The sequence below is a fragment of the Chelonia mydas genome, chromosome 3, assembly GCF_015237465.2.
Source record: "Chelonia mydas isolate rCheMyd1 chromosome 3, rCheMyd1.pri.v2, whole genome shotgun sequence".
Classification (NCBI taxonomy): domain Eukaryota; kingdom Metazoa; phylum Chordata; order Testudines; family Cheloniidae; genus Chelonia; species Chelonia mydas.
The window spans coordinates 87,533,558-87,552,859 of NC_057851.1; the positions used below are offsets into that span (position 1 = coordinate 87,533,558).

A 19,302-nucleotide genomic window follows, 5' to 3' on the forward strand; every position below is an offset into this window, starting at 1 on the left:
CCCCCTCCCTCTTTTCAGAGCTGGAAGAAGCTAATTTTTACATACTGACTGACTCCATCAGGGGGAGAACTCCATAGAATAAGCCTCCAAATGCTTACATTTTGCTAGTTAATCTCATATTCACAGTGTGCAATCAACAAGAAATAACAGTAGACTCCATGTTATACGGTCTGCAGTTTTGATTTTTAATGGAGAAATCCCTAAGGAGTTACGGCAGTTTAGCTGAGTGGAGCTATGAGCTTGAAGTGGGAGGATGTAGAAACAGAGCTATAAAATTGTCATAGCTGAGGTGATCTGGCTAGTCATTATTTGTGTGTGGGTTTACTGTGTGTGCATATAATATCCCAAACAAACAAAGTCTAATGCCTCAGGAGATTTTAAATGAGTCTGGTTTCGGTGTTGCCTGATTTCTGGTTACTTAAGCCAGTTTGCATTGTCAAGATTTGTGCCCTGGCATCAGAAGTGAACTGTTGGTGAGATTCTAATGGGCAGATCTGCCTATGCATGTGGTTCAGAATTGTGCATGCTAAGATATTATGACCATAAGAAGAATGCGTGAGATGATGCACCAAAAGAAGAATGAATCCAATGAAACATTAAATCAATTTGTTTAATTTTTTATGTTCTTTCTTTGCAAATTATTTGTTTCTTCCACTTTGGATACTAACATATGTGATATTTAATTAATCAAAAACAATGGCTGTGGTTAAATTTCCCCATAAGAATGGGAGATAAATAATTCAGTAGCATACCATCTCCTTTCTAGCAGGCCATGTGAAGCTATCACTTTTGCATATGCACAGTTTTACTTGCCCTACTGGGCAACTGCAGCACTGCTGACACCCGAGGGAAGGTGTGTATGGATGTTCACATCTCACATTACACCCACATTAGTTTCACACAAATGCAGCATGGGTAAACAGCTAAGAAAAAGCCCAGTCCCCACTTCTGAATGTACCGCTTTTGGAGACAGAATGCCTTTACTCTTCCAAGCTTTTAAAAATTTGGAAGCAATGATTGTTATCATCAGTTCTGAAGGTATTTGTCTGATTCCTCAGGGAACCCTGCCGTTACTTTTGATTAATGAACTCTGATAATTCTAGGAGGATCTTAAAAGGATTTCTTAAGGAGAAAATAGTTGTACTTAGTTATTCAAGCATGTAGAAGATTGAAGAATAGTTGAAACAAATAGAATCTTATCTGCACAGACTGGGAGACTCAATGTCACATTCTCCAGATGCTTCAATCCAGCTCAACCATGATGATTCTGCTGTATGGGCAGTGGGCACACAGAACTCTGCACCCCTTCTTGATAGAGATGGGCTCTTTGGTAACTCTGCATAAGCCACTGCAGATGGGAATTTGTGAGGGGAGGAAACCAGTGGAGGGGTGTTTGTGAGACCAGGGGAAAACTTTTTTTGCCCCCCCAAAAATAAAAGTTTCTCCAGGCCAGCATTTGTGTGAGGGAGAGAGAAACACACCCACCCCAGAATAGCCAATAATCTAATAGCTAGGGTACTCACCTAATTTGGAACAGGGATTTGAACCTGGGTCTTCCATATTCCAGGCTAGGTGCTGTACCATCACAATATAGATTCAGTCTCTCTTTCTAACCCAATGAATATTTAATTATTTATATAAAATGGGGCAGCTCCAGCAGGAGAGATTGAGGGCAAGCCTTCAGGCCAGCCAATAGCTTGGTGGTCAGGGCACTCACCTGGAAGGTGGGGTTTACTGGAATTACTTTGAACATAAACTCTGAGCAAGTTTTGAACCTAAGTTTCCCACATCCCTGCTGAGTGACCTAACCACTATGCTATTTGCTATTTTGGTGTGAGGGGCATCTCTTTTTTTTTCTTCCATGGAAAATTTCAGAAGGTCTCTTTTTCATTGTAATCTGTAATGTGAACAGATTTTGAAATCTTGATGTTTTTCAAAAAGTTGTATTGTTGTTTTCTGACCAGCTCAAGTGACCAGTGGGTCAGATACATAAGCCACATGCGCCCCTATTCCAGCCTGGGGACAGGAATAGTGACCACAAAAGGATCTTCCAAGTGGACTCTGCCCTGCCCATGACCATGAGGTACTAGATTGGTTCTTCCAGCCCATGTAGTTCTTCTGCTCACATGTGGGTTTTGTATGTGAATCTTGCCCATTAGTGCATTTATCAAGCACCAAATTGATATTTTATTTATTTTAATTTATACCTAAATAAAATGATAATATCCCAAGCTCTAGCACTTCTGAGAGATTATTTTAAAACACAGTCCATACAAAAAAAATTAAGGGTTGTTATCTCTGTGGAGGTCAAAAATAGCCTTTTCTTAGGTTAGAACAGCAGTTCTCAAACTTTTGTACTGGTGACCCCTTTCACATAGCAAGCCTCTGAGTGTGCAACCCCCCTTATTAATTAAAAACACTTGTTATATATTTAACCCCATTATAAATGCTGGATGCAAAGCGGGGTTTGGTGTGGAGGCTGACAGCTCGCAACCCCCATGTAATAACCTTGTGACCCCAAGGGATCCCGACCCCCAGTTTGAGAACCCCTGGGTTAGAATAACCTGGAGCTCCTTCCTGCAGTAAGTATCAATGGAAATTTTACCTGAGTTTTAGTCACTTTTGAAACAGGAAAAATCTAAGGGCTCAGGCTTGTATAATGTCATGGCACTCGTGCAAATATCTCTGCATGAAACCTAACAAAGCATTTGTGCTTTCATGTGCTATGAAAGGTTAAACGCAAATATAGAAGGGAAAGGAGGGAATACAAATATCAAAACCAGAAGCCAGTACTAATTGCTCTGCATCAATAAATTTTCCTCTGTTGGAAAAGTGATGCCCATTGTATTTTATCTGTGACTTTTATCTACCATTTGTTTGGGACATTTGTGAAATGTTATTTATTTGAACTTACTTGGGCTGGACTTCTCTTTCCTGCTTAGAGATGTCTCCTAAAACAAACAAAATAACAGGCTGGCACCAGCTGAGTTTGCCAAAAACTTATTTTCAGTCTGGAATTGGCCTGATTGGGGAGGAAACTGCCAGCAGGGGAAGGGCACCCTTAGCAGCTGTGAAGTCTCTCTCTCCCAGAGAGAGAGTAATTCAGACACCTGCTGAATCTGGAATTGTCTTCCCAGGTTTCTCTTAAAATTGCTTTACAAGTTGTGAAAGCATATGGAGGAAAGGTTGAAAGGCAAAGTTGAAACATTCCCCCAGTAAGTTCCCAGATTAGAAGGCAATGTGGACACCGTGGAAGAAAATCTCCAAATGGTTACAGAGGAAAGAGATGTATTGAAAACAGGAGTGGATGACTTTAAAAATCTATTTCAGCGATCACTAAGAATGCCTTTCTTAGTGTAAGGTGGGCAATAACAGAAAACCAAAGTATACAATTAAAAATTGGAGGATGCTCGGCATTAAAGAGGTTTACTGGAATTATTTTGAACATAAATTCTGAGCTGCCATTAATGGTGAAAATGATCTACCATATTTTGAACAAGCTCCCTGTTATGGTTAAAGCAGTGGTATCAGAGAGAGTGGCTCTTAAGACAATAGTGTTAAGGGTGAAAATTGTGTTTGATCCTGAACTGAAAATGTGTTCCTGACTCATGTCCTGCAAATTTTAAACTGAAGTGTTTGAACTGGGCCCATTGTTATGAGGAGGTTGTAAGGGGGGTATTCCATTCTCCACTGTCTTCCATGCTTGCCCTGCAGCCTGAAGAGTGGTATTCATGTGAGCTGAGAGAGCTCTGAGCAGCTGCTGTTCCTTTCCTGCTACAACTGCTTAGCAGCTCCCCTGCTGACCATGTGGTGCATTGCAGTGGAGGGAGGAGAGTAGCTCTAGCTGTTCCAGTGCTTCCTTTTCTCCTGGGCTGTGGGATCCAGGATTGGAACTCAGCTGGCTCTGCCTGATCCTAGAGGACCACCTAGTAAACAATGGCTCCCCTCTCCTACAGCCATCCAGGGAAGCACAGGAGAGGAGGAGGAACTTTCTGATGCCCACCATTCAAGAAGGATGTTGAAAAATAGGAGAGGGTTCGTAGGAGAGCCACGGGAATGATTAAAAGATTGGAAAACATGGCTTATAGTGACAAACTCAAGGAGCTTAATCTATTTAAGGTTAAGAGAAGGAAAAGAGACGGTTAAGAGGTGACTTTATTACAGTCTATCCCTCTGCCCATCAGAGTTGGCAGCAACAAGGGCCGGGTTCAGTATCTAGGGGTTCCGGTCCAATAACACAATGCAAAACTGGCTCGAGCCCCCACCTAGTTACCTGGGACAAATATATACCACCCCCCCCCCCCCCCCCCCCCCCCGTGGGGCACCTCTAAGAGGCGATACTTCCCCTCTCACAAACACAGAGTCTGAGTGTAGCAAATGCCTTTTAATAACAGAGAGAAACAATGTGGCATTATGTTGGGGAAACACCACCAACAGGATTCATAACACAAACCATGAGCAAAAACCCACCCCAAGCAAATTGGGCCATGTCCTTTCCCTTTGGTTATTGAGTCCAGCAACCCCAAAGTCCCCCAAAGTCCCAAAAGTCCAACAACCGCAAAGTCCAGCAACCCAAAAGTCTCTGTCCTTGGTGAGTCCAGAGTTCAAAAGTAAATCTGCAGAGTTTTAACACCCCCCGTGGAAATGGGGTGGAGAGTAAAGGGGCACCTTACATGTTCCAACGGCCAACTGCCCCACCTGTCTGTGGGTTTCTGCTGCAGCCTTCACTGCCAGCCGCTCCTCTCCACCAGATGCTCCTCTCCAGTAGCTGTCCTGTGAGCCGCTCATCAATATATCTTCAGGCTCCCTACTACTTAACACAGTACTCAGTGATTTCAGCTCATAGTAGGGGAGCCCCGGTGCTGGTGCACCATTGGCCCAAAGTAAAGTCAGCTCTGCAATCTGTTACCAGGCTCCTAATAGAATCAAAATTAGCTCTGTTATTATACAGTGGAGAGAGAAGAAGGTGTAGTTGGTATTTAGGGCCCTCAGAAGGGACCCATGCTACAAGGTACAAATACCTATCCCCAGTGATATTCACTGAGTTTTGGAACCCATGTCCCTTGCCTAGCAAGTGCTACTTAGTTGATGGCGAGTCCCTCCATCATAACAAAAAGCCAAGTACAGTTCCACTGTCCTTCATTCACATAATCAGGATAATGACACTTTATTCTTCCTGCCTCAATAACAGAGAAACTGGGGATCCCACAGCAGCCAAAGTGACCATCTAGGCGGGGTGGGTGTGCCTATGCAAATGAGATCAGCCCCTGAAGTTCTTTTCCACAACCCGCCACAACACACCACCAGATGTCAGGGTAGAGCTCATCCTGACACTGCTTACACCTGCATGGGGAACAAATATTTGATAATGGGCTCTACAATCTAGCAGAGAAAGGTATAACATGATCGAATGGCTGGAAGTTGAAGCTAGACAAATTCAGGCTAGAAATAAGGCACACATTTTTTACAGTGAGGGTAATTAAACATGGGAACAATTTACCAAGGGTGGTGGTGGCTTCTCCATCACTGACAATTTTAAATGAAGATTGGATGTTTTTCTGATAGATACACTCTAGGAATTATTTTGGGGAAATTCTATTGCCTATGTAGTACAGGAGGACACACTAGATGATCACAATGATACTTTCTGGCCTTGGAATCTATGTATCTACGATGAAAATCAACAACCAGTAGTGATGTCCTGATCCTCTGCCTGGCCCCGGTGCAGTTTAGAGCTGTCTGGGGTAGGGTTGCCAGTTCTGAGAATCCTGAGACCATAGAACTAAACAGCTGGGCAGTGTGTACTGACACTTGTATAGATTTCCCAGCACAGCTACCTCAACAAATGGATGCTCCTGGAAAAACCTGGACATGTGGTAATCCTAGCCTGGGGTGCTGTAACTTTCACCAGGTATATATAGTCCTCCAGCATGAGACCAGTGGTGAGCTGGAGCTGGTTTGCACCGGTTCGTGCAAACCGGTTGTTACATTTTGAAGCTGGTTTAGAACCGGTTGTTAAAGGGGTGGGCAAACTCCGGCCCGCAGGCCACATTCGGCCCATGGGACCATCCTGTCCTGCCCGCCTGAGCTCTCGGGTGGGGAGGCTCCCCTGAGAATTCCTTTTTAATTTTTACTCACCCGGCGGCGCTCCGGGTCTTCGGTGGCACTTCGGTGGCAGGTCCTTTGGTGCCGCCGAAGACCCGGAGCGACTGAAGGACCTGCCGCCGAAGTGCCGCTGAAGACCCAGAGCGACTGAAGGAACCGGTTCTTCAGCTTTTGGCAGCTCATCACTGCATGGGACTTGTGGGTCACCACTTCCTTTGTACCATCTGAGTGGTGTAAAGGGAGCATAGCAGGGCAAAGAATCACCTTGGAAGTATTGATTGGAAATCTTTGATCTTTTTGAAACATGTTTCAGCCTCAGGCTGAAAAGGGGGAACACCACAGCCTTAAAGGAGCTGAAAAAAAGATAAACGTTGCTGAAAGATGGAGGGCAATTATTGGGAGCAAGATGAACCGTGGCCTGACCCAGTATAGCAGCTCTTATGTTCTTACATTATGTTCTTATGTTTAACCAATGGTATTTCATTCAAGTAAACAAAGTCATTCAGGGCAACATAAAGTACAATAGTAAGACCAAAACACTCTGCACTCCAGAGTGACACCCAAGAACCACTCTGGTAGGCATTGGACGATGATGTTACAGTTTCATCTGAGAAGGAAATTACTAAAAACGTATTTACTTTTAAGGCTTAATATATTTCCTCCTTTTGCTTCTGGGTCTGTTCTGACCTGTGAAGCTTATTTTTATTTATCTCCATTTTTAATTGAGGCATATAGTAATGTTTTTATAGAACTTAACCAGGAGATAGTAAAAATAATAAATAACAAAATACTCCAGAGTGAGACAAGATGGGTGAGATAATATCTTTTATTGGACTGACTTCTAGTCATGGAAGGGACATGCTTTCAAGCTTCACAGAGCTCTGAGGTCCCTGAGGAAGAACTGTGTGAAGTTCAAAAGCTTGTCCCTTCCACCAACAGACTTTGATCCAATAAAAGATATTACCTCACCCACCTTGTCTCTCTCTAGAGTATCTTGTTATTTATTATTTTTACAATCTCCTGGTTAAGTTCTGTAAACAAAAAAGTTGTCCTGAGATATAACAACATTGCAAGATACTCCAAGTAAATTTTCAATGTTATATAAAACTTTCTCATCAAACTAGATCGATATGGTACATAATGTTTCTTGTTTTACTCTCCTCCATCTCCTGGTACTTTCACAAATGAATACTTGTTGCAGAATCTAGCAATGGTTTATATTTCTGTTTCAAGGCTCTCTCTTTCTTTGTGAATGGTACTTCTGTGGCTTTGAAAGTTCCTAAAAATCATTTTTTAAGGTTAAAGAGAAACTATCAAATTGAAATCAAAAATTGGGTTGAGAGTAGTTTAGGCCTTCCACCAACCCCTGAATCCTATGTCATTTGTTGTATCTTTACAGTGGCGTGGTATGACTTGTGCTGTCTGTCTGCACATGGGTGCATTTCATGCTTACAGAAGAAACCATGATCTTTATTACAAAAAGAGAAAATGAAATTGTATTAAAAAGGACAATTCTGATAGGCTAGAAAAGAACTAATTTTATTGCCAAAATAAATACATAAGTCTGTACATAAGGTCTGTTTTGATACTTCTTGTTAAGGAATACAGCTGTCTGGGTACAGTCTGAGAAAAACCCTGCTTCCTTCAATATATAATGGACTGAATTCATTCCTCGTTTTAGAGTTGAGGAAGAATTGGGCTCAATACTGCTCAATAACTTTGAACCTGGACTGTATGCCAAGGCTATGGGCTCTCGAGATAAGAGCATGAAAATGTTATGTGCCCCTACAACTACATTGCAACCCACAAAAACTATAATCCCAGAAAAATAATCTTCTAAAATGCGTACTCTTATGATAAATTAGATATGTATGTATATATTTATGTATTTAGAAATAATAAAACCAAGGCAATTTCACTGCCCCAAAGCAATAACATCATTCAGTTGACTGATTAGAGACACAAACAACAATCCAAATAATTTATGGCATTTCTACTTTAATGAAAGCTACTTGGAGATCAAATATAATCCCCTTTAGAGTCCCCTAAAGAACTAAGCTTTTTTGTTCAAAACAAAAGAATGAGCTTTCTTTGGCATTTTTATTTTTAAAACATTCAAACAGCTATTAAAGATCCCCTAGAATAAGGGCAGGTGAAAAAGAATGGATCTGGCGCCTTTTCACATAGCTTTTGCTTCACCTTTAGAAAAAATATTCAAAATTTCCATGCAGTCAAAGAAAATGCACATTTTGGATCATAGATAAAGCAAACACTTGCTCTTTCGCAGCCTTTTAAAAATTATTTTGCTCTTCAGGGAAGAAACTTGCATCTGACCATAACAGAGTGTGTGTTGTATATCTGCGTGGGTGTGTTGTTTGGGGAATGCTTGCTATTGAAACTGCAGTTCCTGATTTAGTGTTTGAGACTGACCGTTTTTAAAAACAGTCTTTGGCTATGTTAGTTTTATATCTTGGGCTTGTGCTACTGTCTTCCACTACCCAGATGTTATGACTGAAAAAAAATAGTTAGATCTGGAAAAGTGGACCAATGCAAAACATATCTGATCAGAAATTCTCTACTGTTCCCTATTCCCATTATTTCACATGTAGCCATCATTCTGAAAACAAATCACACCCTTGGGTAAGATATAGTTCCCAGTGATTTGTGTTGCAATAAGAGAAATATGTGGCTGTTAGTATTATAATATTAGTATCTTTCCCCCCTCAAAAGGGTACTTCAGTATGTTTGTTTATTGGAATGCAGCCTGATATCTCTAAATATGCAGAACTAACCGTGTGTGTGTGTGTGTGTGTGTGTCATCACATTAGGAGGGACTCTGAGTTCCTCCACTCACCCACTAGCATCCCTCCCCCTTTTGGAGTTTCAAGTGGGAGGGGACCTCGACCTCCAGCCAGTACCGCCATTAAGCACGTTGGCAGGGCGGTCCCACCGAATAGCATCCCAGCTCCTGGTTAGAACTTGCCCTCTGGGGGCTAGTCATGATGCCCCATCTCATAAGCTGATGCACTAGGGATGCCCACTATGTTACCTTGTGGGATCTGGAGCCTAAATCAGGGAGTTCCTGCACTGGGTGCCTGACAAAAGTTGCAGCAACTAAGTGACTGTCAAGTAGATCCAAACTGTGCCCTCTGGGAGGGGGAGAATTTCCAGCCCTCTGATTGCCCCAAACCCAACCCCTAGGTTTCACTGAAGGAAGGTGAAAAAACCCAACCAGCCTCGACCAATCTGGTGGTATGGGGAAAAATTCTTTCCCAGCCTCAAAATGGCGACTAGCACAGCCTGCAGCAACCTACGTAAGGGACTGAGGGTGGGCCGACTGCTGGAAACCAGCAAACAGGAAGTGGCTCTAAGCACATATCTTGTCACGGCTCCAAATCTCATGTCAAATCCTGCAAGACCTGATGGCTCCAAGTCATCAGTCAAATCCTGCAAGACCTCAAGCCTATTCCGGAAGTCCTGTGTGAGCTGGAAATCTCATGGGATGCAGTCTGTCCTGTCCTTTTTCCCTCTCCCCATCGTGGGAGCCAACAAAACACATCCCTCACTAGGTTCTTCGCCCTTTTAGATTTAATGTCCTAGTGCTCTGTTGCCCTTGTCTTTCTCTTTTCCTGAGAATTTGCACCATACATTGAGTATGCCTTGAGAGTCATATTCTGAAATAGGAATTGTTCAAAGGGTGGTGATGTACTAGGGCAGAAGCCTGCCTAGTGCCCTGCATTCTAACATACAAAAAATCTCACATACTTGATTGGAAAAAGGCTATTCTTAGATGGAGTAATTTGAAAGACAACTTATGTGTGTTTCTGCAGTTGAACTGTGACATTCAGAAAGTCTGTGCTTACTGGGTACCTGTTGTAAGAAAGAAATTTTGACACGGGTTGTAACTTAGGCTTTGGGAAGAGGTTAGTGCCTCTTGAACTGGGGGAGGAGAGGCACGGTTTCAAAAGAGTAGCAGTGTAAATGGCTCCATAGAGAACTCTGGTGGATTGCACAGAGTGGCTCTGATCAAATGGACAGAGCCGCTTTAATGTGCTAATGAGGGGAAGACCAGATGCCAGCCGTAATGAGAGGAGTTCTTTGTGACGCTGTGTCTTCTGAGATGGCTGGAGTCTCTGTCCTTCTCATTGCTGCTGCTGCAGGCAGGGATAAACACTGTGGCTATTAGTGAGGTGTTCCCTTCCTTTAAATCTAGCCTTACAAATCAACACCTGAATGCTGATTAGGGCCAATCACCAAGAGAGTTTGGGGAAAAGTGCCTGGTGAAGAAGCTTAAAACTATTCTTCAGGTTTCTCAGGCTTGTGAGTTGAGTTCATGCTCAGCTAAAATCATTATAGGCAAATAAATAAATAAAAAAAGATAAAGTTAGCTGTATGGGGGCTCATAAAACGTAACGACTAAAATATGAAAGATACAAGTATTTGTGGCTGTAGAATTAGTTATGTGAACAATTTAATTTCCATGTACTCTAGGGTGACCAGATGTCCCAATTTTATAGGGACAGTCCCGATATTCGGAGCTTTTTCATATATAGGTACCTGTTACCCCCCACGCCCTGTCCCGATTTTTCACACTTGCTATCTAGTCACTGTAATGTGCTCAGTTCTGTCACGCTGTTTCCTTTTTCTTTGAAAAAAGTGCTACTTTTGAGGCTCAGGCTTTCTGCTTTCCCTCTTGGTATCTCTCATGACTGAAGAAAGTACATGCAGCATTTTGAAGCTTGGGGAAGAGAACAACCACTCCTAGGGAGCCCCCTTGTAGCTAGGTATGGCAGCTCTTCTGTTATCTAGCCCTGCCTCTGCTGATAGCGGCTCTGGCCTCCAGTTGTCCTTCTTCCTGGGATTTGGACATCCTTTTATTTAAACCACCCAGATTCTCCCCAGCTAGGATTCATCTTTAATTGGGCCTGGCCCATCCTTCAGATTCAACCAGGTTAATTAGCCTCTCCTGTCCACATTAACCCTTTCATCACCTTCACAATGCTCAATATATGTTTCCCCCTTATCATCCTAGTCATCTTCCTCTATCTTGGATGCCAGCCAATTCTGCCATGAGTTTGACATGCATACATCAAATCTTCCAACTGTTTGAACGTGAGTGATGGGTAGTGAGGATTAGGGGTGTTCCCCACCTGGGGAGTTTATTTCCCACACTCAGTCTGGATGCTGCTGAACCATCCCTGCTGCAATGACTTGTATTATTGCTTCCCAGTTCTACTTCTAAAGAAAGTTTTTGACTTTTGGGACATACCACATTGCACCCTACAGTAAGTATTATCCAAATCATTTCCTGGGAAAGGATATTCCTGCATCCAAACACAAGGGTGTATCCACTCCTTTCAAAATGACATTGTAACCTGCAGTAATTACTTCTTAACTCAGCTTCTTGTTGTAGCAGATCCATTCACTCCCATGCTTGATGGTCCGTTGTTTTCTTAGGCTCCCTCTTCCATCAGCAGCCTTTAGTGGCCACATTCAGCCCCAAAATAAAATGTTGAGCTGATGAGCAAATGGCATTATGCTCACAAGATAATAAGCATTGCAGGCTTTGTGGAGCTTATTTGCCAGAGCATACTATTCTGAGGCAAATAGATCGCTGCAGCTCTAATGCTGATAAATGTGCTAATTTGTGTCCAGTAACAAGACCATAATTATTGCCTCCCCAGCTCCAAAGTTAATTGTGACCTGTAAGCCAATATTAGCTGGTGATGGAAGAAAGCATCATTTAAAACATTTATAGCTATGGCCATTTGATCGCTGAGCTTGGTGTTCATTTGTCAAAGAAAATGGCATGTGTATGTCCAGAAGCCTGCTTGACCATATATTATTAAGCTACATTGATTTTAAAAATGATGCCGCTTTATGAGTTGGATTCTTTTTCATTACTTTGTCCTAGCTGGAAAATATTTCACTGTGACTTGACATTTTTCTTCATTTACTGGAAAATAGATTAAGGAGCTATTTGATGGCAGCTCTTTTGCACTTTGCTTTTTGAAAGAAAGTTATCAGAATCTCACACCCTCCCCTGGTAGCTTTTATGAAAGACAGATAAAGAATTTGGAAATGATAGAGGAGTTTTATAGGGGATCTGAAAATTATTGTTTTTGTTCACATTTTATAATGGCTTTTATGTAACAATGAGCCATGCAGAGAAAAGGCACACTGCATTTTAAAATTATATTGTTAGCTTTAATTGCAGATCAGTAGTTCAGCTTGGACTAGAATCCAGTATCCTCCTGGTCTCCAGTTCTTTGCTCTAACCACTAGACTGTAGAACCACTAGAGTTAGTGATTCGTTTATATAAAGGCAAAAGGGGAGACATACACATAGTTTCCTCACAGGGTTTTATTAAAGGGTTAAGGAGGAAGAAGTTGCTAGATGCTCTGAGTGGAGACTGCAGAGTAAGAAAAGTGTGGACATTTTAATAAAATATGATGGGAGATAGTCCTCTCCCCTCACCTGGCCCATATACACCATTCTGACAACATATAGGGACCATAGAGGTGCCACAACGCCTCGGGGGGAAATTGCCCTCTTGCCAGCACACTACACTGCTCCTCTCATGAGCCTCAGAATAGGAGACATGCTGTGAATGGGAGGGGGTATCTCCATAGCACATAGCAAAATCTAGATTTTGGGCTGCCATACAGCACATAGGCTGCCTTCTGGAGGCTGTTAGCTGCTAGAGCAACACCCTAATATGCTGCTCTAATTGATGCCAGGGCCTGCACTGACTGCCTTAAGCCACCTTTGCCCTCCTCTTGCTGGGCACCACAGGCGCCAACTTTCCTTGGCACAGGTGGGTGCTGGCCCCCCCCACCCCCGGCCCTGACTTGACTCCGCCCTTCCCTGCCCCTATTGAACCTTTCCCCAAATCCCTGCCCCGGCCTTGCCTCTTCCCTGAGTGTGCCGTGTTCCTCCTCCTCCTCCCCCCTCCCTTCCAGCGCTTATGCCGCGAAACAGCTGTTTCGTGCAGCAAGCGCTGGGAGGGAGGGAGGAGAAGCAGGATGTGGCGGCGCGCTCAGGGGAGAAGGCGGAGGCAAACTGGGGAGTGGACACCTATGCTGGGCACTATCATAGCAGTTGGACCTGATGGGTATTACAGTATTCCTTTTGATTGAGTTAAAGGTGTAATGAAGGTTGCAGGGAAAGTGTAGAGTAGAAAATGAAACCACAGTGGTATCACCAACTTTTAGGGTCTTGAGGGGAAAGCCAGGCACAGACTTGTGTGGTGAGATGCAACAGAGAAACGGAATAGGTGAGATTAAGAGTAGTTTTAAAATATTGGGCCAGATTGTCGTCTGGTCTAAACTAGTATAGCTCAGAATCAATGGAACTATGCTGATTATATCAACTGAGGATCTTCCTCATTGCATTAAAAGCTAGTGAGGTTACTGAATCCTCTCAATAGAAATCCAGATTCTGATTGGTCCTTATGTAACTGTCTAAGTTGTAGGGAGGTTGCAGAGAACTTCTGTAACGCTGACAGACCCTGTTTGTTGGGGACTGGATTGAACTGGGGACCTCTGGAGCTTAGTGTATGAGCCTCTACTGCATGAGCTAAAAGTTAGCTGGCTGTTAGCTAAGGCTGTAGAACAGACTCATTTAACTCTCTCTCTCTAAGTGGTCTCAGTGCCAGCTTGATGGGACAGAACACCACACCCAGAAGGTGTGTGGGTTAAACTTCCCCACCTCTTTGTGTTCTGTACAAGGAGAGACCAGTGTTCTTAGGGTGTGCAGTCCATACTTCTTGGTATAACCCTTGCAGATGTGCAGATCAGGGAGCATTCTGCACCTTCTCTGAGAGTGGTAGAGCTACTGCTCTAGTGTGGTTTCAGAGTAGCAGCCGTGTTAGTCTGTATTCGCAAAAAGAAAAGGAGTACTAGTGGCACCTTAGAGACTAACCAATTTATTTGAGCATAAGCTTTCGTGAGCTACAGCTCACTTCCTCTAGTGTGGACATCCCAGGAATCTCTAGCAGGAATTCTGACTGACTGTGAGTAATGTGCCTTCCCTTCCCCTCCCTCTCTCCCTAACATTAAGGGAAGAATCTCTCCCAGGATAATTATTACTCTGACTCCATCACTGATTGAGCCTTGGCAAAACCAGCTGGCAGTGCACCACTTTCGTATGGTTCTGCATAATCTTGATAAGCCAGTCATCAACAGTTCATTAACAAAACTTCTGGATAGATTCTAGGACATAGATGCTAGAGTATCAAGCAATTCTGCCTTTTTTTTTTTTTAAAGGTTCCCTGTGGTGTTTTCTATACTTCTTCCTGGATCTTTTAAACTGGAAATGTAGCAAGGAGCCCATCACAACACACTCCCTGCTGCACAGATGCAGAGCTGGCAGACTAGTTCTCTGAAAAGGCTTGGATTTTCAAAGTTTAGCGTGTGCCATTGTGTATGTGTTTGTGTATAGCTTTGCTACAATACCTAGTTCAAATCAGGTATTAGGCACCTGGCTAGCTGACTACATGAACGTGTAACTGATATTATCACCCACCTTGAGTATTTGAATTTAAAATTACGCATGTGTAAATGTCCATGCATCTCTAACTTACAAAATCTTGGTTGCTTTGGTCAGTCTCATCATGAGAATGGAAGCTGTCATTCAGTTATAAATAGTTAATGTTAGACTTGTTCTTACTTTGTAGCACCTGGAAAAAAATAAAGAAATTTTAAAAGGGGAGCCCTAAAGGTCAATCCAATTAAAGAATAAAAGTTGGTGGAAGATTATCTTTATGAATGGTCTTAATGTATCCAACAAAGCATACTTATGTTTGATATTATTCCACAGTGATTTATTTTAGAGTATATAAACTATCTAGTTCTTCTCACATTGTCTTTCTTTTGGCATTAGATTATTCTTTTCAGACATGTGGATGTCAATCTAGCAAAACACTTAGGCATATTCTTAACTTCAGGCAGGTCAGTATCATTCCACTGATCACACTGGGATTACCAGTCTGCTAAGTGTTTTGCAGGGTCGGAGCTATGGAATCATATCTAATCAGAGCTACATTCTGGCTGGCTTTGTGTGGCAGGGCCCAAGGGCAAGAAGGGGAACAAAGATACAGATTTAACTTAGAACTAAGTTACTTGCCAAATGTACTAAGTACGTGTGTGAAGAGAATATTTGAGAAGCAGGTATGTATGTGGAAAAAAACCTTGCCAAAATGGATAACTGCAAGATATGGGTAGGGTTGCTTTTTCTACTTACAACCCTCAGATGTTGCGCATTGGGATCTAGTGAGGTGAGAGGCAGAGACACATAACAGTTAGAGGTGAAAAAGACTCTTAGGTCATCTAGTCCATCCATGGCCAGTTCATCAAAATATCTGGTGCATAGGTCAGGTTGTAATTACAAGTTAATCCTTATACTGTTCTGACCTTATTTGTATAATCGCAATAACAGTGCAGTTAGATACATTATCCCCCCTTCATTTGGATGCACTAGAAATGTTCTGTAACCTCAGGGAAGGGAATTATGGAAACAAACTGACCTCTGCCTAGCTTTTAAATCCAATCCAAGGAAAGAGCACACTAAAGTTTTCTGAAGTGAGATCTCAAGGGGAAAAAAGTACTAGGAGATACTATTTCAACCTGTGGGTTTTAAGGGAAGATGAGGCTGCTTTGAACCTTTCCCACCCCCACGGGCTTCTTTGTTCTTTCATAGTGAAAGCTGTCATATCCATCCAGCACACTGTACTGTACTGCTAAGCTAATCAGGGTACTTTGTGCTTATTGTATATATTACTGCATACAGTTACTGTACCTGCTGCTAAGGCTACAAGTGCCAGAATACTAATGACTCTATTGGAATAAACGTCTGCAAGCTAGAAAGAGCAACCAGATGACAAGCGAATTTAAGGGAAAAGAAATCCAACTGCATAGACGTGTTTTAGAAACAAGCATCAAAGGGGACCAGGGAAAGTGGGGAGTACCTTAATGGTGAAGTTTTGGGGTATTAGACTGGTATGAAAAATATAGTATGTGTGTCATTTTGATTGTGCTTGGCTAAAAGAGTTTTTGGGGGGTGGTTTTATAAGTTTTTGGGATCACACCTTTTATGGACAAATCACAGCTCAGCAAATGATTACAGCATTGTTGTTTTTGGGAAGAAGGTCTTATAGCTAAGGGGTTTGTGGTCTAGGGGACATAGCAAGGGATTATAGCTCTATATTTAGAATCCTGGATCAGCCACCGTCATGCTTTGTGGCTTTAGGCCAGTCCTTTAACCTCTTTGGGTATATCTACACCTCCCAGCCTGGGGAGACACATGCATGCTAGCTCTGCTCCAGCTAGCATGATAGAAATAGCAGTGTGGACATTGCAGCATGGTTTAGTCACTCAAGTACGGCCCCAGTGGGTCAGGCAGGCTTGTACTTGGGTGGCTAGTCTGTGCTGCCATACACATCTCAGTATTGGTCTAGCATTAAAATCAGTGGAAGCTGAGCTAGGCCAGTGTTGGGCACTTTTGAAAATCCCACTTTTGGGGGTGAGAGCATGACAGGAGTTAGTGCACTAACTTTCTTCTGTCTCACTAAAGACAAATTATGCTTAGCTTACCAGGGAAATGTGTGTGGTAGATTAAAACCACAACTTTGCAGACAGCCATTCCCATCAAAAAACTACGACACGCTTTGTGGTTGTATGCCAGTGTCCATTCATAGGGGGAATTATGGGGACCACTCACTACTAGGTGCACCTCCTCTTGGCTGCTCTGGGGATTAGCTCCTTCCAGGTGTTGTGCCCTCCTCTAGCAGTCTTTCCACCCACCTCTGCAATTCCAGATGCTCTTTTTTCACAACTTGACCAGCCAGGTCACTATGCATACTTCCCAACTTCTAGGGTATCTAATTCTCTTTTCACCAACAGTCTGTCAGTCTTCCCATTCATTGCCTCTATGGTGACACTTCCCCAGTGGCTGGTAGGGGAACTTGGGCCAGCCCTCTACCCCCAGTTCATCTTAGGGACCCTCTATTCAGTAGCCAACATCTGTTCCCTCCCAGAGCTGCCTTTCCCTGAGCCCTTTCCCTACCTTCTGGCTCTCCCCATCTCTCTGGGTTTGCAGGCCTCACAACTCCATCCTCCTAGGGAGTAACTATAAGCCACTTGTCTCTGTAACACCAAACACATCTCCCAGAGAGTGACTGTAGACTACTACCTGAAGCCCCTAGCTGCTCTCAGCTTCTGGGCTTTATAGAAGCCCTGCCTGTTCCTGCATAGGTGAGCTTCCCCTAATTTAGGGCTTTCCTCTTAGCCTTAGTTCTCCCAGCTGAGCCTAACAGGTTAATTGGTCCATCTGGCTTCTATTAATCCCTCTGGGGTGAGTGTGGGGTGAACACCTTGTCACAGGGACAAAGGAACAACACAGTATGATAGATTTGGAGTTCCTCTGTAATTTATGAATACTGTATGGTGACCTGATTATTGGGATGTTTCCTGTATGAATATATTGGTTTAGTTTAATAGGAGGCAGAAAGAAAAAGCAGGTAGGAAGGAAACAATGACTCAAGATAAGCCAATCCTGGGTAAATACCTAAGGATTTTTAAGAGACAATATCTGAACTATTAACTGTGAAGATTCTGCTTCCAGACCCTCAAAAGCTTATCTCTCTGACCAGCAGAAGTTGGTCCAATAAAACAGTGGTTCTCAACGAAGGATACTGTTCTCCTGGGGGTACACAAAGGTCTTCCAGGGGGTACATCAACTCATCTAGATATTTACCTATTTTTACAATAGGCTACATAAAAATCACTAGCAAAGTCAGTACAAACTAAAATTTCATACAGAGAAACAAGAGACTTGTTTATACTGCTCTGTATACTAAATACTGAAATGTAAGTGCAATATTTATATTCCAATTGACTTATTTTATAATTTATATGGTAAAATGAGATAGTAAGCAATTTTTCAGCAAAAGTGTGCTGTGACACTTTTATATTTTTGTGTCTGATTTTGTAAGCAAGTAATTTTTAAGTGAAGTAAAACTTGGGGTACACAAGACAAATCAGACTCCTGAAAGGGGTACAGTAGTGTGGAAATGTTGAGAACCACTGCAATAAAAGATATTGCCTCCCCCACCTTGTGTCGCTAATATCCTGGGACCAACACGGCTACGACTACACTGCATACAAGAATTGGTTCATACATAGGGTGACCAGATGTCCCGATTTTATAGGGACAGTCCCGATTTTTGGGTCTTTTTCTTATATAGGCTTCTATTACCCCCCCACCCCCTGTCCTGATTTTTCACATTTGCTGTCTGGTCACTCTATTCATACAAGCCAGGATAAAGCTTCAGAGCTGACAAAAACAAAGGAACTCTGACTGGATTCTCTCTCTCAAAGACTTTCAAAAAGGCAGGTAATTGAGGAGCTGGTGTAGGAAACCAAACCAAACTGAGCCTGAACCCAGTGGGGTGTCTGAAGATGTTTGGTCTGCCTCGTTTACCATCAGGGATGGTAACCCCATAAGACAGACATGCATAGGCTCTGTTATTTTAAAATCTTTTTTCTCTTAATGCTTTGTTCCTACTGTTAAAATTAATCAGTACTTTGGTTTTAAGAAGGCTGTGTGATTACAGTATGACACTGCTCACAGACTCCCAAAGGAAAGAACGGCAGGTGTCAGACCTGCTGGGAAGGCCTGGTTGTCCAGGGTCTGGTCTAAAGAGGAAAAATCATGTGATTATACCACAGGAGAGAGAAAGGTATGAGGCCTGACATCTGAGGGGGTACATTCAGAGAGGCGATGGGTACAGCTAGCCCTGTAACCCTGACAGATAGCAAGGATGTTGTAGATGTTATCTGAAGTGCATTACTGAGCTACTTAGGGAAGCCTGGATAGAACTTCTCCCTATTATACCTATTTTTAGCTAGTACTATTTAATTCCCTCATTTCAATAGGCACTGACATTATGCAAAATCTTGTATAAACAATCTGTGTATCTGGTCTTTGCTCAGAAACAGAGCAGGGGCCTTATCCTATACAGATTTTATTTTTACCATGACAGATATATGAGAGTTCTTTCAGGATGTCTGAATTATTGTATGTAGTTCGTGCAAGTGGCACTCTGTGCACAATGAATCATTCCTGTGTCTCTAAAGAGTTGTGTAGTAATTTCTGTGATACTGATTAGGAAATAAATTGATCAATGGCTGCTGAAT

At 42.7% G+C, this 19,302-nt stretch overlaps 1 protein-coding gene across 1 annotated transcript in view; it reads left to right on the top strand.

Moving 5' to 3' along the window:
• Positions 1-19,302, top strand: part of SLC35F1 (solute carrier family 35 member F1) — a 384,606-nt gene that overhangs the window by 1,627 nt on the left and 363,677 nt on the right. The gene's annotated exons all lie outside the window — the stretch shown is intronic.